This window comes from Bufo bufo, chromosome 1 (assembly GCF_905171765.1).
Source record: "Bufo bufo chromosome 1, aBufBuf1.1, whole genome shotgun sequence".
Lineage (NCBI taxonomy): Eukaryota > Metazoa > Chordata > Amphibia > Anura > Bufonidae > Bufo > Bufo bufo.
The window spans coordinates 602,818,855-602,842,270 of record NC_053389.1 but is presented as its reverse complement, the minus strand read 5'-3'; the positions used below and the strand labels follow the sequence as shown (position 1 = coordinate 602,842,270).

Genomic DNA, 23,416 nt, shown 5'->3' with positions numbered 1-23,416 from the left:
ACAGTTACAGTCCTGGGGATAAATAGATGATGGGAGAGATCTCTGTACTGACCCCTGATATATTTATACATATTTATTAGATATTCCCTTAGTCATCTTTTTTCTAAAGTGAATAACCCTAATTTTGACAATATTTCTGGGTACTGTAGTCCGGCCATTACAATTATTACTTTAGTTGCCCTTCTCTTAACCCTCTCCAGCTCTGCTATGTCGGCCTTGTTCCCAGGAGCCCAGAACTGTACACAGTACTTCATGTGTGGTCTGACCAGTGATTTGTAAAGTGGCAGAACTATGTTCTCATCACAGGCATCTATGCCCCTTTTGATGCAACCCATTATCTTATTGGCCGTGGCAGCAGCTACCTGACACTAGTTTCTACAGCTTAGTTTGCTATCCACTAAAATTCCTAGGTACTTTTCCATGTCAGTGTTACCCAGTGTTTTACCATTTAGTATGTACTGGTGACTTGCATTATTCCTTCCCATGTTCATAACCTTATATTTATCAGTGTTAAACCTCATCTGCCACTTCTCTGCCCAAGCCTCCAATCTATCCAGATCCTTAAATAACATTACAGAACCAGAACAGTTTGCAAGTACCCAGTTCTGGGGTACTTCACATTGGCATAATTAATAATAACACCAAAAAGGCCAGAAAGCAAATTTATGTTTTCAAGTGATGCAACAATCGATAACGTCTTGAAACAGACAGGGCAGGTGAATGCACCAAAGGTATTCTAAATTGTCTTTTGGTCAGAAGACGATTTGAAAACACCTTGAGTCATGTTCCTCAAACCAATCCTGAACAATTTTTGCAGTCAGAGTGCATGATCCTGCTGAAATAGTTCACTACCATTAAGGAATATATATTGGATCAGTCCACCTGATCTAATACAGTCCTGATCAAAAGTTTAAGACCACTTGAAAAATGGCAAAAAATCATATTTAGCATGGCTGGATCTTAACAAGGTTCCAAGTAGAGCTTCAACATGCAACAAGAAGAAATGGGAGTGAGACAGAACATTTTTTGAGCATTCAATTTAATGAAAACAACGAATAAACTGAAACAGGCTGTTTTTCAGCTGATCAAAAGTTTAGGACCACACCTCCAAAAAAAAAACGAAACCCCCCAAAACAGAAATCCAACTTCCAAACATGAACTCAGTAATGAGTAGCTCCGCCGTTATTGTTTATCACTTCCAAAATTCGTTTTGGCATGCTTGATGCAAGCGTTTCCATGAGGTGAGTGGGAACATTTCTCCAAGTGGTGAAGACGGCCGCACGAAGGCCATCTACTGTCTGGAACTGTTGTCCATTTTTGTAATCTTCCCTTGCCATCCATCCCCAAAGGTTCTCAATTGGATTTAGATCAGGGGAACACGCAGGATGGGCCAAAAGAGTGATGTTATTCTCCTGGAAGAAGTCCCTTGTCCTGCGGGCATTGTGTACTGTAGCGTTGTCCTGTTGTAAAACCCAGTCGTTACCACACAGACGAGGGCCCTCAGTCATGAGGAATGCTCTCTGCAACATCTGGACATAGCCAGCGGCCATTTGACGCCCCTGCACTTCCTGAAGCTCCATTGTTCCACTGAAGGAAAAAGCACCCGAGACCATTATGGTGCCCCCTCCACTGTGGCGTGTAGAAAACATCTCAGGTGGGATCTGCTTGTCATGCCAGTAACGTTGGAAACCATCGTCAAGGTAAAAAAAAATCTCAGCAGAGAATAAAACTTTCTTCCACCTTTGAATGTCCCATGTTTGGTGCTCTCTTGCAAAGTCCAAATGAGCAGTTCTGTGGCGTTCAAGGAGACGAGGTCTTTGAAGACGTTTTTTGTTTTTGAAACCCTTCAGTCTCAGATGCCGTCTGATGGTTATGGGGCTGCAGTCAGCAGTCAGCACCAGTAAGGAAAAAAGTAGAAAAAAGTAGAAAAAAGTATTGCAAAAGGCTCTACTGATTTGCACGACACGGTTAGGTGCTCTCTCCAAATATGGCAGTACCAATTGCCAAAATAATCGATATAGTAATAATTTCACTGGATGGAGGGCACTCAAATGACTGGGTATATATATGGGAGTTCGATTGTATATGAGGTATATCTCGTTTTATTATTGTACCTTTATATACAAATGATGGATGTATACATCAGGATGAAGTAGCAACATTCAGTAGTGATATAATATACAGAAACAATATGATTTCATCATGCAATAAAGGTTATTAAAATTGTGTCAGGAACGCTATGATTCCTCTTATAAGGTGAAAAATAGTAAAAGAGTCCTTGTATGACTGAAGGATGCCTACCTATGCAGATGATCAGTCTGCATATAGGTCTTATACTGTAGTCTAATAGTAAGATAGGTCCGCTTATGTCCGCTTTTGTCCTAAAAATATATCACCTTATGGAAGAAAGCAGGAACAGTCTTACCCCATATAGATGTATTCCGGGGAGCTGCTGCAGAAAGGTGTCCTTACTGAGGTTGTCCAGTCCTCTGCGGCGTGTGGCGGTGGTGCGCACGTGTTCTTCAGCGTCTTCGGCGTCTTCTTCTGTTCCGGCTTCCTGGATCGCTGCGTCACTCTCTGCTATACAGGATGTGACGTTCCTATGAACCAGCACCAGTAAGGGCCTTCATTTCGGTCGAGGATCTTCCAGTGTCTTGACGGACAGCCAATTGGATCCTCCGGCTCAGTGCTGATGACATTTTTTTGGGTCTTCCACTTGACTTTTTTGTTCCATAACCCTCAGGATCATTTTAGAAATTCCAAATGACTGCCTTACTGCGTCCCACCTTAGCAGCGATGGCGCGCTGTGAGAGACCCTGCTTATGCAGTTCAACAACCCGACCACGTTCAAAAAGGGAGAGGTTTTTTGCCATCACAACGTGTGACTACCTGACAGAAAATTACAATGAATCGACATCTTTGCACAGATTTGACCTTTTAAAGGCATGTGGTCCTAAAATTTGGATCAGCTGAAAAACAGCCTGTTTCAGTTTAATCGTTATTTTCAATTAATTGAATGCTCAAATTTTTTTTTGTCTCACTCTCATTTCCTCTTGTTGCATGTTGAAGCTCTACTTGGAACCTTGTTAAGATCCAACAATTTTTCAAGTGGTCTTAAACTTTTGATCAGGACTGTAGTATGGATGTGACCAATCAGATGTATCTAGGATGGTGCACTACACATAACCACAGTGCACTAAGGTGTGTATTTTGAATACTAAACATCCACCCCGTCATGGATGGGTGTGAGAGGATATACATCAGTATTTTGTGCATCATTCTCCATCATACACCATTGGGTGGGGTCTGGTTGTATTCTGGAGTGAAATAGTGTTTTATCTTTGTAACAGTAAGTATTGCATTTTTTCAGTGATATGATGCCATTAGGAAATTGCCATGAAAGGGCCTATTTGGTCTACAACAATGTTTAGATATGTGGTACATATCAGAGCAACATCCTGCAGTACACTGCCGGTTCTGACACCTTTCTGTCATAGCCAACAGTACCAATTTCAGCAATCTGTGCAAGAATAGCTCTTGTTTTGGATCGGACCAATCAGGCCAGTCTTTATTCCTCTTACCTATCAAGGAGCCTTAGGCACCGATGATACTGTTATCGGTTCTCCTGTACGTTTTAGCACTTTGGATCCAGCAACAGATAAAGGCCAAGAAGACTTTATTGATGTGTCTTATAAAGCACAGAAAAACTCCTACACGTTTCAGATCTAGGAATAGCAATCCAAAAAGCGCAGGAGTTATGTGTCCCGTTTATTTTTCTGGGTTTTACAAGACATATCAATAAAGTCTTCTTGGCTTTTATCAAATGTTGGATCTTTTGCTTTATTTCAACTGCATTTACAATAAAAAACAGAGAAACTTTTCAGTCTGCATTTCAAGAATCTCCTACAGTCTACCATTGTACATAGTGGAATCTGCACACCAACACTTGTTATTACTCACTTCTGTGAGGTGAGGTGAGCTGATCCTCGTGCTCCCCTCTCGCTCTGGTACACTGGCACCAGTCTCAGTATGCTCCCAATCACTTCTTAGCTGTACAAATGTGTATCATTAAAATACATTCCCCCTTTCCCCTGAAATGCCATATATGTTTTGTACTTTTTATTTTATTAATAAACCTTTGTACATCATCAAGTGATTGGGAATATATAGATTGGTGCCAAAGAAATGTATTAAAAGCAAACCGGAGTGGGAGGAGAGAACAAGGATCAGACGTGAGTAGCAACATTTGTCCTGCTCGCTCTCCAAAGTTTTCTATTTTTTGTCTTGATGTATATATTATGAATGTATGTATAAATGTATATATGAATTAGAGTCACTATAAGCGGAGTTTCGAAGTGGATTGTAGCATATCAGCTTGTGAGTGGTAAAGCTCTGCCATGCATACAGTGTAAATAGATTTTTTTATGGTAAAAGTTTTTTTTTATACCTGCATTATAACTGGAAGCCCTCCTGAGCTTTTATTTTTTGTGTTCTTTGTATAATCCGCTGACCAGAGTCAGATGAGCGAAGTTATCAAAAATTCAATTCGGCTGCTTCGCCGAATTTCACAAAGAAATTTGCTTTGTGTCACGAGGCACATTTCTGTGTATGTAGTGGGCACAATGATCTCGCTTCCCCCTTCATTGAACCCCTCAGATGCCGCGTTCTTCACTGATCACAGCATCTGAGATTAACATTGAGGGCTTTCAGGGGTTAATCCAGTTTAAAAAAAAAAAAAAAACTCACCTTATCCATTTCATCGCGTGGAGGCCACTGCAACCATTCAATTTGCTGCACAGCTGAATTTCCTCATGCTTCGTGGCAACAAATCAATTTTCCCTGAAATGGCGGAAAGGAAAATACATACTCACCTCATCCATTTGATCGCATAGAGGCCGCCGCAGCCATCTTGATTGAAGACACTGCGCGAAATATCACTCAGGCCGGCATGGTGACGTCATACGTCACCGTGTGAGAGATTTCACGAGGTATCTTCAATCAAGATGGCCGTTGCGGCCCCTTCACACGCAAATGGATGAAGTGAGTGTCACGAGGGTATCGAGAACCACGCCTGACTCCGTTATACCCGGGGTCAGGAAGTCTATTCTGACCTTCTGGAGCTGTGTTGCTGCGTTCTCTGGTAGTTGGTCCAGAACGCTACCCTCCGGATCCCTGTTGGACCTTTGTGGTCTATTGTGATCGCCCACCTGGGTGTATGTGTTTGTCTGTTTTGTCTGTCCTCTCCCTGGTGTTTCCCTCTTAGTGATAGTGGTGCGGACTAGCGATCCCACCGGCCCGTTCACTATCTAGGGCTCATTTTAGGGAAAGCCAGGATTTAGGCACGTGATCGCCGCACGGGTGAGGAACCAGTCTAGGGACGTCAGGGCAGTCAGGTGCCAGCCGCAAGGTGAGTTAGGGGTCACCACCTTTCCCTCTCCCTTGGGCAGGGCTTTCCCTTTTATCCTCTCTGTGCGTGACGTCGGTCATTACATTATCTCTGGCCCTTATTTTGTGTAGGTAAAAAAAAAAAAAATTTTTTTACCTACTTAGAATCCAGTATGGATCAAATTGCGGCTCTGTCCAAACAATTTCATGGCCTGTCCTGTGAGGTGGCAGGATTGAAGGCGTCGGTCCTCCAGCAACAGCAGCGATTACAACTGACCGCAAGCCCAGCGGTTGCTACTGGTAACCAGGTTGTTGCGGAACCCAAGGTCCTTCTCCCTGACAGATTTTCTGGAGGAAGGGACAAGTTTTTGACATTCCGTGAGGCCTGTAAGTTATACTTTAAACTGCGCCCTTACTCCTCTGGTAATGAAGAACAGTGGGTGAAAGCTCAACTCCTGTGTCTGAACCATGTATGTACATACAGCACTAGCAGATAGGATTAAAAAAATTCTATATATGTATTTACTTACTACAAGGTCTGAGGGAGGTCAAGTCCCTGCCCCTCATTGCTCTAATACAAATAGGCGAACAAGGGGCAGGGACTGAATCCCCTTCAGAACTTGAATTATATGTGTAGGGGTGGGGTTGTATATATAAACACATGCACAACCACCAACCTGCGCCCCCACCCTCCACATTGTAGCATTGTGTGTCTTTTTACAGTTACAGTAATTCACACAATGTGATGGGTGCTGCAGCTGCAGTTCAGCCCCACCAGCATTTCACTGTGGTTCAGGATGTTGGATCCCGCTGGAGCAGAAAGAGCACTCACACACTGCTCTCATTAAACAAGGCATGGACTCGCGGGGCAGGGATGTAATATTACCACTTTACAAAGCGTTGGCGCGACCTCATCTGGAATATGCAGTTCAGTTCTGGGCCCCAGTCCATAAAAAGGACGCGCTGCAGCTGGAAAAAGTACAGAGAAGAGCGACTAAAATCATAAAGGGCATGGAGGGTCTTAGTTATTAAGAAAGATTAAAAGAATTGAATTTATTTAGTCTTGAGAAGAGACATCTAAGGGGGGACATGATTAACCTACACAAATATATAAATGGGCCATACAAAAAATACGGTGAAAAACTGTTCTATGTAAAATGCCCTCAAAAGACACGGGGGCACTGCCTGCGACTGGAGAAGAAAAAGTTCAGTCTCCGGAAGCGTCAAAGCTTCTTTACTGTAAGAACTGTGAAGCTGTGGAATAGACTTCCTCAGGACGTGGTCACAGCAGGAACAGTGGACAGTTTTCAAAAGGGTTTAGATGAATTCTTAAAAGTAAATGACATTAATGCTTATGAAATGTGTAGAAATCTGAGTCTCACTTCCTTCTGTTATTCTCGTCCCCACGTCTCGTCCCTTTGTTGAACTTGATGGACTGATGTTTTTTTTCAACCGTATTAACTATGTAACTATGTAACTAACACGGCAGCTAGAACAAACTGTGAAGAAGGGCAGTGAGCTGCTTCTATCAAAGATTGCTGCACTGGAGAGAAAACCACAGACAAGTGCATCTTCAGAGTCTTGCTCAATAAAAAGAGAAAAACATCTACGGGCACAGCCTGGCACAACTGCAGAGAAGAGACCTCATATACATACAGATAGTGTAGCTGGAAATACAAGGTGAGTGGATTTGCATGATCCAGAAAAAAACTGTGTGTCCTATATAATAGCAAATATTAGAAAGTTTTAATGTAGGGGTATGCAGTGTACTCAAGTTGTGCGTAGTAGGTGTTTCTGGGTGTAGTAGTGCAATATACACTAACCTGGTACAGCTGACTCTCTGCAAGGGCAGGTATAGGTAGGAATAGTTCGTGACGCCAGTGCCAAGTAAACGGTGGCACGCCGTTTGCGGATGCAGGAATAATTTGAGGAAACGTGGTGTTAAAACAGAACTTCAACTTTAGTAGTTTGCAGGCAGAGACAATATTGGAAACGCAGTTCCTCTGCATACAGTCGATTTTGCAATTCGGTCGATGCAGGCAATTCAGTACAGCAGGGTAATTACAGAGTGTTAAAAACAGGATTTGCAGCAAAGGAGCTTGCACTCTAACTCTGTCTGATCCTGGAATGTAGCAATTCTTCACCAAGGCCCATTAACCTAAGTCTGGCTTTATATCCTTGATTATGGCTCTTATAAGTACCTCCTCTGTTTCTCTCAGTACCTCTGGCTTCTCTGATCTTTGCCTCTGTCTCTCTCAGCTTCCTCAGGCTCTAGAAACTTCTGAGCTCTGGTCTAGACTGCTTCTGCACTCCACACTAGATCAGGTTACACTGCCTTTCCCTTCCTTGACTGGGCCTTATATAAACTAGGGCTCTCTAGCTCCCTCTAATGCCTAAGAGCTGGAATGACACCCCTAGCCGGCCTGTACATGCAAGTTTCAGTAACAGGGAAATACACACATTACATGACACTTTATAAAACTGACATATACCAACTTTCCATAATTAAGGAGGGACGACAGCACACCAAGTGACACTTTGGTAGTGACGGGTATTACAGTCCCCGTACACTACATACCCCACTGCTTTAAGCTGAGTACGCCCTCGTACTCCATCATGGGTCGCCCAACTGGAAACTCTACCTGAAATAGAAAAAGAGACATGCAGGCATACATATATGCAATTCATCTGCATTTACATTTACATCAGGTCCAATTGGCAAAGGTGCAGGGTAGTGACAAGGGGCGTCGTTCTCTTCTCTCAGGATAGTGAATGGAACGGGGGCGCTGACCTGGCACAGCGTAACATTAGAACCAGGATAGTCCATGACAATGAATAAGTCCATGATAAAACAGCAGAAAACGGTATAAAAGTTCTTGGAGGCTCAAATAACAAACATGAGTCCGTACCCAGGTTATTTCTTATCAAATCACAGAGGCTCTCATGCGGTGGAGTCCATCTCTGGGCACATTTCCTTAGTATGAAGTTGCACAATAAAATGACAGCATAATAACGGAACTACCCAGGGGTTTCCTGTGGGTGTAGCACAGGCAAGGGCTCACGTGGGGGAGTCCATTCTTGCGCACAAATGTCCAACAAGGTATTCCCAGTAACAACGGTTTGGGAGGAGACGCCACCAGAATAGTCAAAGTCTCCTAAACGGACTGGCGGGCGTCCCCTGGTCATCCGGGTAGACCTTCTCAGTACAGGGGTCTCCTCTTCCCTTAGCAACGAAGTAGAAGGGACAGGAGCAACAGGAGGGTCTCCATCAGCGAGACCCTGGTCAGGAACAACTGGAACAACTGGAACAACAATATCCACAAGAGGGGAAACTGGATCCGGGGCATCTTGAACCGGCTCTGCTGGAGGTGAAGCCACAGTAGGTGCCGGAGCAGGCACCAGCAAGTTCAACCAAGGTGTCAGAAACCAATGCATGGGATCAGCGTCATACCTCAGATTACTAACAGCCTGCATAGGATCCTCGGGCTGTATGGCTGACTCTGACACAGGATATTCTGATCCAGAACTCTCGGCACTAGGTTCTGGTGTCAGGCAGAGCTTCAACCGGTTTCGGTGTACAATTTGGGATCCCTTGTCTTCCCGGGTGATCTCATAAGTGTGAGTTCCAACATTCGGGATTGCAGTGACAACATAAGGACTTCGCTCCCACTTACTGTCCAATTTGCTGGTACGACGGTTATTCTTTAACCATACCACGGCCCCTATGGTCAAGGGTTCTGCCTGGGCTGCCTGATCATAGTCTTTCTGCTGCCGGTCTCTAGCAAAGTCCATACGTTCCTGAACAATGGCCTTGGCTGCATCCAATCGCCTTTGATGTTCAGCAACCCAGTCGGTGTTAGGTAATGGGTTAATGCAGTCAGGCACATGTACATCCAATGAATGATCAGCAGGCAATGTCCCTTGGCGCCCAAACATCAGGTAAAAAGGGGTATACCCGGTGGAACAATGTATGGTATGATTGTATGTGAACATGAGCTGTGGCAACAGACTGGGCCAATCTCCTCTGTTTTCAGGAGGCACGGCCCTCAGCATCTCTATCAAGGTCTGATTCATTTTTTCACATAATCCGTTACCTTGAGGATGGTAGGCCGTTGTCCGGATCTTCTTACAGTTGTGTAAGCGGCACAGTTCATGGAACAGATGGGACTCAAAAGCAGGTCCTTGATCGGTGAGGATCTTTTCTGGACATCCATAGGGCAGGAGGAAGTGCTTCCAGAACATTTCGGCTGTAGTCTTGGCTGTCTGGTCTCTCACAGGCACTGCTACAACAAACTTTGTGAAATGGTCAATAATAGTCATGGCATAAGCATACCCTGAGCGACTAGGCTCCAGTTTTACATGGTCGATGGCGACAAGTTCAAGAGGACGGGTACTTACAATGGGTCTTAGTGGTGCCCTCTGATCATGGTGCTCACTTCGTTTCAAGGCACAGGCTACACACTCTCGACACCACTTCTCCATGTCTTCTCTCATGCCCACCCAGTAAAACCGCTGGCGGATAGTAGCCTCAGTCTTTTGGACCCCAAAGTGGCCGGATTGATTGTGGTACATCTCCAACACCATACCTGCATCTCGTCGGGGTATGAGAATCTGGTGTACTCTTTCGTTGGACACTGGGTCTAGGCTCCTCCGTAGCAACAGGCCCTTTTGTATGAAGAGTTGGTGGCGCTGTCTCCATAGTTTGATGAGCTCAGGATCTGCACTCTTACGCCGAATCCTCTCAGGGGCTCTGCCACTGGTAATGAAGTCCAACAGCTCACCCAGCACTCTACTTTCAGACTGCAGTCTCACCCACCTTTCTTCTTTAGGTTCAGGCCTATTGGAGGATGAAGGAACTGCAGCTCTGTTATTGGTAGCTCGAGCCTGATCCTGTTGAGCAAATTTGTTATAGAAAGCCGGCATCTCTACATCTTCCCAAGCATCTCGCACATCATCAGGAGCTGTCTCTGTGGGAAGCCTGGATAAAGCATCAGCGTTATCATTAGTACGTCCAGCACGATACTTTACAGAGAAATTATAGTTGGCAAGGCGAGAGGCCCATCTCTGCTCCAAGGCCCCCAATCTAGCTGTATTTAGATGTGCCAGAGGGTTATTGTCAGTGAATGCAATGAACGGGGTGGCGGCTAGATAATCCTTGAATTTTTCTGTCACCGCCCACACTAATGCCAGGAACTCTAGTTTAAAGGAACTATAATTCTGGTCATTTTTCTCAGCTCCTTTCAGGGAGCGGCTTGCATATGCTATCACTCTCTCTTTTCCCTCTTGGATTTGGGCTAACACAGCTCCCAGGCCTTGCTTGCTAGCGTCAGTATAGAGATGGAAGGGCTTGCTATAATCTGGATAACCTAACACTGGAGGCTCGGTCAGTTTTTTTTTTAGCAATTGGAACGCTATCTCTCTTTCCTCATTCCACTCGATGGGCACAGGAGTTCTAGGACTCTTTTTGGGTTGCCCCCTCAAGAGCTCCTGGATAGGATCAGCTATTTGAGCAAAATGGGGGATAAAACGTCTATAGTAGCCGGCAAAACCCAGGAAACTCCTCACCTCTTTGACAGTAGTAGGAACCGGCCAATTACGGACAGCTGCCAATTTATCAGGGTCAGGTTGCACTCCCTCTCCGCTTACTATATGCCCCAGGTATCTTACTGCAGGTTTGAGCAGGTGACATTTGGATGGCTTTACCTTCAAGCCATATTTGATAAGGATTTCAAATACTTCTGCCAAATGTTTCAGATGGTCCTCATATGTTTTTGAGTACACAATGACGTCATCTAGATACAGCAGCACTGTTTCGAAGTTTTTGTGACCCAAACACCGCTCCATTAGTCTCTGGAAAGTCCCTGGGGCATTACATAGCCCGAACGGCATACAATTGAATTCGAACAGGCCCATGGGAGTAGTGAAGGCAGTCTTTTCTCTATCTGCAGGGGCCATGGGTACTTGCCAGTAGCCACTGGTCAAGTCCAATGTGGAGAAATAGGCAGAGGAGCCCAGAGCAGTTAGTGACTCCTCAATGCGAGGCAGTGGGTATGCGTCTTTGTGGGTTATTTGATTAATTTTCCTATAATCCACACAGAAACGGATACCCCCGTCCTTCTTCTTTACAAGGACCAGGGGTGCAGCCCACGGACTACGGCTGTCCCGGATTACATTAGAGTCTTTCATCTCTTGGATCATTTCCTTTACAGTCTGATATGAAGTAGGCGGTAAAGGTCTGTACCTCTCCTTGATAGGAGGATGAGAGCCAGTAGGTATAGTGTGTTGTATGGCACTCACCTCACCATAATCAGTGGCATGCTTACTGAAGGCCTGGTGGTGCTCTTTGACAAGCTGTATAATCCCTTCTTGTTGCCGTTGGGGGGTATTCTCGTCCCCGACATGGAGCTCTTCCCACCAGGGCACTTGTGGCTGGGTCACCGGCGAACCTCTGCGGCCTGCAGCTGACGGCTTTTCTGTCACTGGAAGACGAATGATGTCTTGGAAGGACACCTGGGACAGCTGGGCAACAGGGCAATGCTTAGTAAGCGCAACAGGATGATTACTCAGATTAATCAGACGGACAGGTACTTTACCTTGGGAGACGTTCACCAGGCACTTGGCAGCTCTCACATAAGGGTAATCCTCCATCTGGATTGGTTCCACCAGGGCTGGATAATCTCGGCCTTCGACTCCCAGGACAGCACGACACCACAAAAGAGTTTGAGAATTAGGAGGCAAAGTCACAGGCTTAATATCACGGATCCTGGCAGTACAAATTTCTCCTTTCTCATTAGCAAACCTCTGCTGGGCACTTAACACAGTAATAGTCTTTTGAATCACCCTCCTGGATGCAGAGGAAGCAGTGGGCAAAGTCTGATGTAATACAGCAAGTATTTCTGAATAACAGTTTTTGAAGACATTGGTGCCTAGAATGACAGGATGTCCTCCTCTGTCACCGGCTTGTACTACGATCACTCCCTGTTGAGGCAGGGTTACTTCTCCCACCTGCAGGGTGGGTTCCCAGTATCCATGAACCTTTACTGGTTTGCCATTGCTGGCGATAATCTCCACCCAGGATTCAGGCGGCTGGGTCAATTGGTTGGTGTCCCAGAACCTTTCAAAGGCGGGCAGCTGAATAGTAGTGACTTGAGACCCAGTATCTAATAAGGCTTCAAAGGGGACCCCGTTGATCTCTATATTGATTTTAGGATGGGATCCTACATACCGTGGCATCCAATTTGGATCTTCTGGACCTAGTGTTCTACCTCCCGAGGGGTGGTCCTCAGCCTCAGGGGTTGCCCGTTTAACTGCCAGCACGTGGATTCTGTGTGTCCCTGCTTTTTGCAATATGTACATACGGGCCGCTTACGGTTTTTATTGCGTCTCCCAGGATCCCTGGCGTGAGTCTCTTGGTAAGGAGGTGGGAACGGCCTAGGAGGTGACAGGAATTCTTCTTCTAGCATTATGGGTTTTTCCCATTCCTCTAATTTTCTGCACACCTTCTCTAGACTTTTAGTGAGGTGATTTACTTGCTCTGTCAGCATGGCAATAGTATTGGTAGCTGACACTTGAACAGCTTGGCCGGCCTCAGCTCGGTTAGTGACAAGCGGTTTTGGTCTGCAGGCTGATGACTCAGGTAGGGTGCTCAACTCAGGAGGTACTGCGGACCCCAGAATTTTTATAGCCAGTTCTTTAAAGTCCAGAAAGGCACTGTTAGGGTGCTGGGCGGACAGCATCTTTAATTGGGTCCTTGTTTGCTCACTAGACACCCCGGTTATAAATTGTTCCCTTAGGGTCTGGTCCCGGTTATCAGCCTCTTTGGGATCTATCTGAATTACAGCCCCTAAAGCCTCCTGAAGTGATAGGGCATAGTCACGGAGGGACTCACCGGACTTCTGTTTCTTGCCAAAGAAGTGCATCTTTACCTCTGAGGCAGTCCTAGTTTCAAAAGTGGCTCTGAGGCGGGTGAATATCTGTTCTAGAGTACTCCGCTCAGTAGCAGGCCAGGATAACACTTCCCTGCGGGCAGCTCCCTCCAGCTGCGCCAGCAGGATTTCCATTTGCTGGTCGGCATTTATAGGGTACAATCGGAATAGTGCCAGCAACTTTTCTTCAAAGTCCCTTAGGGTATGGGTCTCTCCCCTGTAGCGGGGGAACCATGGGGCCCCGAAATAGTAGGGCATGGTAAAGGGCATCATGCTGGGGGCCGCCGGATGACCAGGAGCCGCAAGCTCTCCTGGGGCCGGCTGTTCAGGCACTCCTGGCTCTGACATGGTAGTCTATTGAGAGGTGGCCGCTGGCGACTAAAGAGGCCGGTACACTCCCCTTCCCTCCGGTTACAAGTGCTTACCGGTATCGCCGGGCTTGCGCAGGTCAAGTCTCGCGAGGTTCCGGACGTCCTGAGCACCCGATGACGCAGGAGAAGCAGGGCCGCGGCGGTGCGATGATCAAGAGGGGCGGGACTCTCTGTGTCTTTGCAGGGATCCGCCCACGAATGTCCTCAGCGGCGCGGGAAACTTTACTCCAGGCAGCCGGTGGCCATCTTTAGCAAAACGCTGTCCATTCACTGACAGCAAGCAGGATTGTAAAAAGTCTATAAATCCACACTCCAATGCGGCGATTTTCTTCCTCTGTATAGCGCAATACTGCACAGCGCTTTTTAGAAGTTTTTGGTATACTTTGGGTATAATTTTCAGTCCACAAAGTCCACTTGAAATAAACAGGAAAATTTGTCACTTTGGTCACAGGGCAACTGTATAAGGCACAAAGTTCACGCTTCTTGCACTATAAAGCGTGCGTATCCTGTTCGTGACGCCAAAAGAGAGATGCAGTGTACTCAAGTTGTGCGTAGTAGGTGTTTCTGGGTGTAGTAGTGCAATATACACTAACCTGGTACAGCTGACTCTCTGCAAGGGCAGGTATAGGTAGGAATAGTTCGTGACGCCAGTGCCAAGTAAACGGTGGCACGCCGTTTGCGGATGCAGGAATAATTTGAGGAAACGTGGTGTTAAAACAGAACTTCAACTTTAGTAGTTTGCAGGCAGAGACAATATTGGAAACGCAGTTCCTCTGCATACAGTCGATTTTGCAATTCGGTCGATGCAGGCAATTCAGTACAGCAGGGTAATTACAGAGTGTTAAACACAGGATTTGCAGCAAAGGAGCTTGCACTCTAACTCTGTCTGATCCTGGAATGTAGCAATTCTTCACCAAGGCCCATTAACCTAAGTCTGGCTTTATATCCTTGATTATGGCTCTTATAAGTACCTCCTCTGTTTCTCTCAGTACCTCTGGCTTCTCTGATCTTTGCCTCTGTCTCTCTCAGCTTCCTCAGGCTCTAGAAACTTCTGAGCTCTGGTCTAGACTGCTTCTGCACTCCACACTAGATCAGGTTACACTGCCTTTCCCTTCCTTGACTGGGCCTTATATAAACTAGGGCTCTCTAGCTCCCTCTAATGCCTAAGCTGGAATGACACCCCTAGCCGGCCTGTACATGCAAGTTTCAGTAACAGGGAAATACACACATTACATGACACTTTATAAAACTGACATATACCAACTTTCCATAATTAAGGAGGGACGACAGCACACCAAGTGACACTTTGGTAGTGACGGGTATTACAGTCCCCGTACACTACAGGTACTGTGGTGTATATATATATATATATATATATGTGTGTGTGTGTGTCATCTGATAGCGTATGTATGTAGCTTTATCCATCTGTCTGTGTGTTGACTTTTGTCCGTATTCCTGTACCTACTGTCTGAACTGTGTCCTGTTGCGACAGTGTGAGCGTCTTGTGCTTCCTTCCACCTCAACGTCTTGACCACTACCACCCAGTATCCTCTATGTCTGGTCCATGGATTTTGCCTTTGCATGACTGAATTTGCCTCGCTTTGATGTCTATTCGGTGCATGTCTGAATTTGCTTCTCACATTGATCTCCCCTCTCTTACAGACTGTTCCCCATGCCCAATTCCTCTCACAGACTGCTCCTAATGCCTCCATTTGTCTTACAGACTGCTCCCCATACCCCCATCTCTCATAGGCTGCTCCCCATAGTCCCCCTCGCACACAAACTGCTACTATTACCTCCTCTATTATTGACATTGATCTCCATGCCTGCTCTCTTACAGACTGCTCCAAATGCCCTCTCTCTCTCGCTGCGCCTTATGCCGCCCTCATATATACTACTTTGCGTCTACATGGACTACTTTCTATGCCTTCCTGCAGTAATTATAGAGCTAATTACAGGAAGGAATAGAGAAGATTGTGCAGCTACTGTACAGCCACACCTTTGTCTCTAATGATCGGGCAGAGTGATTTAGGAGTGTTCTGTCCAGTCTTTAAGGGGAGGGCTCAGAGAGTCTTTCCCTGAGCAGGTGGAGTCTTTATGCTGCGCTACCACTGCTCCAGCATTATCCTTTGACAGGAGGCTGAGCGCTGATCTTATCCATCATCCTCTTCCTTAGTTGCACTGGTCATAGATATCAGAGCAGGAAGTGGAGCACAGGTAGCTTACGACACAGATTTGCTCTATGTATATGCAACAGTCAATGCTGGTTAACCGGTCTTACTACTTCAACAGATTCAAAGGCATTCATTTTAATGCAATGTCTATTTGGACATTGGTGCAGATATTAAGATTCCATAGCTTTATATTGTCCCCGTGCTTGAAAGGTTACAGTGAATATGTCCTCATCAAATCCCCTAACGTTTCACATTCAGCGCAAGTGAATAGGGTATTTTATACGACATTTACAGATGAATCATTAAACAAACTGCTGTGGCGCTCTATGCTCTTTGCATAGCTTGACACATTCACATTGTTTAAGAATTGCTGTGTGGCAGGCGCAGCACTATGAAGTGTCTTTTGTGCTGTGGCATTAGAAGAATGTTGAAATCTGTAACCTTTTAGTCCAACCAGACTGTCTATTACTCTGTAATTGCTCTAGCGCCGTTCTTTGGAAACGGTAGGTTTAACCCCTTATGGACTGGGCTCATTTTCACCTTAAGGCTACATTCACACGTCAGTATTTTTCTATATCCCGATTTTCGGTCCGTTTTTTGCGGATCCGTTGTTCCTGAAAATGTATCCGTATGTCATCCGTTTTTTGCGGATCCGCAAAAAAACGGAAACATGTATAAATTTCAATAAGCAAATAAAGTTGTTTGGATTTCTTTGAAAAAATAAAAATAAAATAAAATAAAATAAAAATTTTAATGATTTTTCCAGGAACGGAATCCGCATAAAACGGATGACATACGTAATGACATCCGAATGTCTTCCGTTTTTTGTGGATCCATTGACTTTGTATTGTACCAGGATCCGAATTTTGCGGAAAAGAATAGGACATGTTTTATATTTAAACGGACATGCGGAACGGAACAACGAAAACGGACAGCACACATTGTGCTGTCCGTTTTTTTCCAGGACCCATTGAAAATGAATGGGTCCAGATCTGGTCCAGATCTGTTCAGCAAAAAACGGAACAGATCAGGAAAGAAAAAAACGGACGTGTGAATGGACCCTAAGGAACAGGTCCTTTTTTGCAAATCTGACCAGTGTCAATTTATGTGGTGAAAACTTTAAAATGCTTTGACTTATCCAAGCCATTCTGAGATTGTTTTTTTCATCACATATTGTACTTCATGACACTGGTAAAATGGATATATATACTGGAACACCTTCCCACTTAAAATATACCTTTTATTATTATTCTACTAAAATCTGGCCTGCAGTCGGACTACAAGTAACAAGAGTCAGAGAAAACATATACTATACATATTAGGTCATGATGTATAGAGTCAAGTGGTATATGGTAATCCATATGAGAAAATCCACATACAGAACTCCATATGTGAATCACAGATAACTCAGGAGTCAAACACATACAAAGAATTATTGTTAAAAATTCAATGATCAAGTAAAATGGTCAAATGGAGTCAAAAAAATTCAATTTTATTTATAAAAAAATACCAAATTTATCAGAAATTTTGAAAAATTTGCAAATTTCCAAGTTTCAATTTCTCTACTTCTATAATACATAGTAATACCTCCAAAAATAGTTATTACTTTACATTCCCCATATGTCTACTCCATTTTTGATCATTTTGGGAATGACATTTTATTTTTTGGGGACGTTACAAGGCTTAGAAGTTTAGAAGCAAATCTTGAAATTTTTCAGAAATTTTCAAAAACCCACTTTTTAAGGACCAGTTCAGGTCTGAAGTCACTTTGTGAGGCTTACATAATAGAAACCACCCCCAAAAAGAAACATTCTAGAAACTACAAGGTATTCAAAACTGATTTTAGAAACGTCGTTAACCCTTTAGGTGTTCCACAAGAGTTAATGGCAAATGGAGATAAAATTTCAGAATTTCGATTTTTTTTTGGGCAAATTTTCATTTTTAATCCATTTTTTCCAGTAATAAAACAAGGGTTAACAGCCAAGCAAATATTTATTGCCCTGATTCTGTAGTTTGCAGAAACACCCCATATGTGATCGTAAACTACTGTACGGGCACACGGTAGGGCGTAGAGGGAAAGGAGTGCCGTGTGGTTTTGGAAGGCAGATTCTGCTGGACTGGTTTATTTACACCATGTCCCATTTGAAGCCCCTCTGATGCACCCCTAGAGTAGAAACTCCATAAAAGTGACCCCATTTTGGAAACTGCGGGATAGTTTTGTTGGGACTATTTTTAGGGTACATATGATTATTGGTTGCTCTATATTACATTTTTGTGAGGCAAGGTTACCAAAAATAGAAATTCTGAAATTTCATCTCCATTTGCCATAAACTGTTGAACACCTAAAGGGTTAATAACATTTGAAAAATCAGTTTTAAATACCTTGAGGGGTGTAGTTTCTTAGATGGGGTCACTTTTATGGAGTTTCTACTCTAGGGGTGCATCAGGGGTTCTTCAAATGCGACATGGTGCCAAAAAAAGAGGCCATCAAAATCTGCCTTCCAGAAACCATACGGCGTTCCTTTCCTTTTGCGCCCTGCCGTTTGGTCATACAGCAGTTTACGACCACATATGGGGTGTTTCTGTAAACTGCAGAATCGGGGTAATAAATATTAAGTTTTGTTTGGCTGGTAATCCTTGCTTTGTTACTGGAAAAAACGGATTAAAATGGAAAATTTGCCAAAAAAAAGCTGTTTTGGCACCATTTTTACTTTATTTTTTTGACCATGCTCATCTGACGGGTTAGTTCATGGAGTATTTTCATAGAGCAGATACTTACGGACGTGGCGATACCTAATATGTCTACTTTTTTTATAATTTATTCAGGTTTTACACTATATTATCCTTTTATAAACCAAAAAAAAACATTTTAGTATCTCCATAGTCTAAGAGTCAGTTTTTTTTTAATCTTTTTAGCCGATTATCTTAGGTAGGGGCTCATTTTTTGCGGGATGAGAGGATGGTTTTATTGGCACTATTTTGGGGGGAATATGACTTTTTGATCGCTTGCTATTACACTTTTTGTTATGTAAGGTGCCAAAAAATTTTTTTAGGACCGTGTTCATCTGAAGGGTTAGGTCATGGGGTATATTTATAGAGCAGATTCTTACGGACGCGGCGATACCTAATATGTCAACTTTTTTTTATTTATTTTAGTTTTACAAAATAATATTTTTGGAAAAAAAAAAATTTGTTTTAGTGTCTCAAGTCTGAGAACCATAGTTTTTTGTTCGATTGTCAGTGGCTAAATGGAATTAAAATTGGGGAAGGGGATTATAAATTTTGTACTCCATGGAAGTGTGGTACTCCCTGAAGCAACCATCAATGCAGACCTCCGGATGATCGGGGCAGGGGTCACACTGAGTGGTGGTGTCCTTCCGTATTCCCCTCCTGTGACACACTCTGAACTTTTTTTGGGACCGTCCCTTCTTTCCAGTATGGGGGACCACACCTGGAAAGTGGCGCCTCCAGTTCCCGAGGTACTCCGGCCTGCTCTTTCCCGGTCAGAAAAGATCAGGGCCTTGAGGACTGCCTCATAGTAGGAGGAATTTCCCTGTGTTGCCAGCGATCCGGGACAGCACAAAAGAGTTGTACAAGGCAACCTGTACCAAGTAGACCGCAACTTTTTTGTACCATGCACGGGTTTTGCGCATGGCATTATATGGCTTAAGGACTTGATCAGAGAGATCAACTCCTCCCATATACCGATTGTAGTCGACGATACAATCGGGCTTGAGGACCGTTGCCGCGGTACCTCGCACAGGGACAGGGGTGATGCCGTTACCGTGAATTGTGGACAGTACAAGGACATACCTCTTGTCCTTATATCTGACCAGCAACAGGTTTCCACTGGTAAGGGCACGGGTCTCACCCCTGGGGATAGGTACCTGGAGGGGGTGGGTAGGGAGGCCGCGTTGATTTTTCCGCACGGTCCCACAAGCGGACGTGGATCTGGCGGCGAGGGACTGGAACAAGGGGATACTACTGTAGTATAAAAGTTATCCACATACAGGTGGTAACCTTTATCTAGCAGTGGGTGCAGTGCGTATTCTGGGGGTTGAATACGGGAATCTCGCCCCTCGTACACACGAAACTTGTAAGTGTACCCTGAGGTACTCTCACAAAGTTTGTACAGCTTCACGCCATACCTCACCCGCTTAGACAGAATATACTGGCGGAAAATGAGTCTCCCCTTGAAAGCAATGAGAGACTTATCAACCACGACCTCCCGTCCAGGTACATAGGCCTCCCAAATATTTGGCCCCGAAATGATCGATGACCGGCCTGATTTTGTACAGGCGGTCATAGGCAGGATCACCTTGGGGGGGACATGCTGCATTATCTGCATAATGCAGGCATTTCCGGATGGCCTCAAACCGGGTACGTGTCATGGCCGTACTGTAAAGTGGGGTCTGGTAGAGGACGTCCCCACTACAGTAATGCCTGACACTGGGTTTTTTGACTAGGCCCATGTGCAGCACGAGGCCCCAAAACATCCTTATCTCGGCTGCACTGACCGGAGTCCAGCCACCGGACCTAGCCATAAAGGAGCCCGGGTGTTGAGCAATGAACTGTTGGGCGTACAAGTTCGTTTGCTCCACCATCAGATTCACAAAGTGGTCACTGAAAAAAATAATAAAATATTCATATTCAGTGAATCCCACTGTGGGAATCTGGATTCCTGCTTGGCCAACAAAATCAGGAATCACAGGCTCAAAATGCTCTGGGGTACACCAGACATGTTCACCGGTAGGGGGCTCAGGTGGACTTATCTGGTGGGCCGGAAAACTAGTACGAGCCCTAGAGCTGCTCGCACTAGTGTGGGCCACAGGGTCCCTGGTATGGCGGTCCCCTTGCTCCGCCTGACGGCGTCTCCGCCGCCTTGGGGGCTCATCATCATCACTAGATGATGAGGAGCACGCGAATGACAAGAGGAAAGTGGGGTCATCCTTGTCCTCACTGGGACTCTCGGATTCGGAGGCAAGCAGGGCGTATGCCTCTTCAGCCAAGAACATCCGGCGGGCCATAGGGGAGTGTGTGTGTGTGCGTGCGTGGAAAACTTTATTCAGTGTGTGTGTGTTGGGGACTGGTGTTCGCGTACTTTGCCCTACACCTAACAGAAAGAAAAAAAAAAAGTGTAAAATAAATAAATTAAAAAAAAGGTTCAAACATGCTGATCAGCGGTACGAAGCTGATCAGTGGTGGGTTGGGCGATGCGCTAACAGTGGCCGGATGCTAAGAGTGCTGGCCACAGTCAGCGCATGCAAAAAAAACTAAAAACACTTGCGCCCCCAAAAAATGTGTGTGGGGGGGGGGCAAGCTACAGCACCCCTAGGGGGTCTAGGTTTACACAGCTGAGTGCTGTGGACCCCAGACACCCGATCCGGGTGCTAGACCACAATAAAAAAACTTCTTTTTTTCCATAACTCTCCCTCACTATCCCTGCCTAATCTACCTCTCCCTACCTCACCCAAATACACTGATTTGTGCCTGATGGCACAAAAAAAACTTACACTACAGCCGAGCTCCTCTCTCTCCCGCTCCACGGATGTGTATGAACAGGGAGAGGAGCTTCGCCAATTCAAAATTACCCTCGTGGGCATTGTACCAAGGTGCCTGCTCAATGATTTGAGCAGGCACGTTGTTCCGATCACCGCCCACCCTGTGTCCGTAACAGGTTAAAGAGCACACCAAATGCTTTTAATAACTTCTTTATTAACTTCAACTTTTCTTCATATATAACACTGCCGCCTCCGCAGCAGATAGTCCATGTACATAACACGTGTTGAATAAAGTATCAAAAAATGGCGGTATGCATAAGATGGTGGTTCAACTGTTCAATCTTGTCATTCAACATAAAATGGTGGATATATTTCTCTCTTCAGTATCTGTACAGTGTCTGTACTCTCAACTTTAATTTATTTAAGCACTGTATGATCTCTCTGAGAGGTATATCTGAGGTTTACCAATAGTTCTACTTGCTCAACCTGGTTTGCAGTTTGTTCTATATAATTGCTTTGAGCAGTTTTCAGATTGCAATTTGCAATTTGGTGGAACTGTAAGTAAACCTACATAACTGGTTCAGTATACAGTTCTAATCACAATACTAACAATAGGAACATTATATAACTGTTCTAAATACCTATTTTGGCCTCTTGTTCACATAAAACTGAACTCTGACTGGAACTGTGCGTCTGTTCAGCTCCTCTCTCTGGTGAAAATTGATTCCTGCTAGGGGATTTACCACACAGGCTGTGTGTAAGGCTGGCTGTGATTGGTCAAGACTCCTGCTCAGTGTGAGGCTGCCCAAGTCAAGACTCCTGGGCAGTAATAACAGTTTAACTCTATGCTTTCTGTTGTTTCTGCTGTGTCATTGAGCTTACGTTACATTCATATAATGATTTTTAAAGGCATATTATATTTTCTGCTTCTGTGAACACAATATATAACTGTTACATGACATCCAAAAAACATGAAGTCCCAGTAAATAACTCTGCTTTTGTCTTTAACATATAAACATGGAAACTGTATTAAGGTTATTAGCAACCTAGGACAGGTCTTAGTTGGCCAGCTACACTCCCACGAAAATTACCTATAATTCAATGTTCTTAGTGGTAGGACTTAAACATCAATTTAGGGAATTTTCCAACAGGTTCTCAACTCTCAAGTGTCTTTTATCACTCTCAAGTAGACTTCTAGGTAAATCTGCTTCTTTTAATAACACTATATCACCAACTTGGACATTTCTTCTGGGTGTTTGCCATTTACTTCTTAGCATAAGATTGTAAGATTGTCATGCCCTGCTCAGGTCATGTGCGGAGGTCTGCTAGGTTAGCAGCACATGTGTAGACTTTTGTTATTGTTTTGGAGTGGAGCTGTATCCGCCTCCCTTCAGGTGCGCTGGGTGGGGTTATTGGTAAGAGTTTAAATTACGCCCACTCCCAGTGTCCTGGGCGAGTTATAGCTTCTGTCTGGCTCAGAGGAAGGAAGGAAGGACTGGCTGTTCCTGCTCAGCAATAGATAAGTTGGTTTTGTTTTATTGTGGTTGTCTGTCTAGGCTGTTAGAGAGACGCCTGCCGCCTCCAGGTCTGAGGGAGCAGGCTGCCTCTTTCCCCCTTTCACCATCTTAGGGATTCTAGGGAATCTTCAGCCCAGGCACGAGGACACATTCATTCCCACCTTCAGGGTCTGAATGTGGGCATAGTAGTCTAGGGAGAGCTGGTAGGGATTTGTCAGGAGCTGACCCCTTTTCCCCAGCTTCGTGCCTAGACACTTGTTTGTTATATCCTGTGTATCTTGTATCCTGTCTGCCGTGACATTATAACCTGCCTATACTTTGTCTGCTATTTCTCAGCTGTTTTGAGATGGAGTCAGTTGATGCGCTGGTTGATCGCATGCAGGGATTGTCCCTGGAGGTTGCGGATCTGCGTATTTCGGTCACACGGTGTCAGAATGCTCTGGCATCAGGTGCAATAGAAGCGAGTCAAATTTATGGGGAGCCTAAAGTCGCTCTCCCTGATAGATTTGCAGGGGGTGTGGATTACTTTATCCGCTTTAAAAA

The 23,416-nt window shown here is 44.8% G+C and overlaps 1 protein-coding gene across 1 annotated transcript in view; it reads left to right on the top strand.

The window, feature by feature from the left end:
• The first annotated feature begins 6,905 nt into the window (after positions 1 to 6,905).
• The window catches only part of LOC120985553 (thymidine phosphorylase), a 92,519-nt gene continuing 76,008 nt past the window's right edge, over positions 6,906 to 23,416 (top strand). Inside the window, exon 1 of the mRNA XM_040413560.1 lies at positions 6,906 to 7,065. The gene's annotated coding sequence lies outside the window, so the exon portion shown is untranslated. The remainder of the gene's footprint in view (positions 7,066 to 23,416) is intronic.